This window comes from Orycteropus afer, unplaced genomic scaffold (genome assembly GCF_000298275.1).
Source record: "Orycteropus afer afer isolate SDZICR_OR568_19922 unplaced genomic scaffold, OryAfe1.0 scaffold00431, whole genome shotgun sequence".
NCBI lineage: Eukaryota > Metazoa > Chordata > Mammalia > Tubulidentata > Orycteropodidae > Orycteropus > Orycteropus afer.
In genome coordinates this window covers 2,422,000-2,423,023 of record NW_006922018.1, presented here as the reverse complement: position 1 = coordinate 2,423,023, position 1,024 = coordinate 2,422,000, and positions in this window count along the sequence as shown.

The window sequence follows — 1,024 nt, the reverse complement described above, 5'->3', positions numbered from 1 at the left end:
AGTGAAGCCATCTCAGCCAGGACTGTTTTTTTAATGACCCGTTCAATTTTTACTTTTCTTACAGGTCTGTTCAAATTTTCTGCGTTAATTAAATAGATAGTGTGCTTCTAGAAATATGTCCATTTCTTCTGTATTTTCAAATTTGCTAGAGTACAGTTCTTCATAGTACCCTATTATTATTCTCTTCATTTCAGTTGTGATGTCACCCATTTCATTTCTTATCTGTGTTATTTGCATTTTCTTCTTTTTTTTAAATTTACCAGTGGTTTGTCAATATTATCCATCTTTTCAAAGAACCAACTTCTAGTCTTGTTGATTCTATTGTTTTTCTTTTTCATTTATTTCTGCTCAAATTTTTGTATTTCTTTTCTTTTAGTGATTTTAGGCTTATTTTGCTGCTTTTTTCCCTAATCTTTGGAAATATTGAGTTAAGGTGTTGATTTTGGCTTTTCTTTATTGATGTGTGCATTTATTGTTACAAATTGCCCTCTGAGCACTGCTTTTCCTTTGTCCTAAACATTTTGGTATGTTATGTTTTCATTCTCATTTGATTGAAGGATTTTTTTTTTATTTCATTTTTATTTCTATTACCCAGTAGTTTTTAAGCAAGGTATTATTTAATTTCCATGTGTTTGATTTTTTTTCCTTAATCTTCCTATTGTTGATTTCTAATTTTATAGCATTGTGATCTGAGAAGACGCTTTACAGTATTTTGATGTTTTTAAATTTATTGCAGTTTGCTTTGTGGCCTAGCTATGGTCTAGAAAATGTTCCATGTGCACTGGAAAAGAATATACATTGTGCTGTTGTTTGGTGGGGTGTTCTGTGTATGTCTATAAGATCAAGTTGGTTAATTGTGGTGTTTAGTTCTTCAGTGTCTTTGTGGTGTTTCTTTCTAGTTGTTCTATTCTTCATTGAAAGTGGTATATTAAGAGCTCTGGTAGAATAGTGCCTAAGGCACTTGACTGCTAACCAGAAGGCTGGCGGTTCAAACCCACCTGCCGCTCCTCGGAAGGAAGATGGG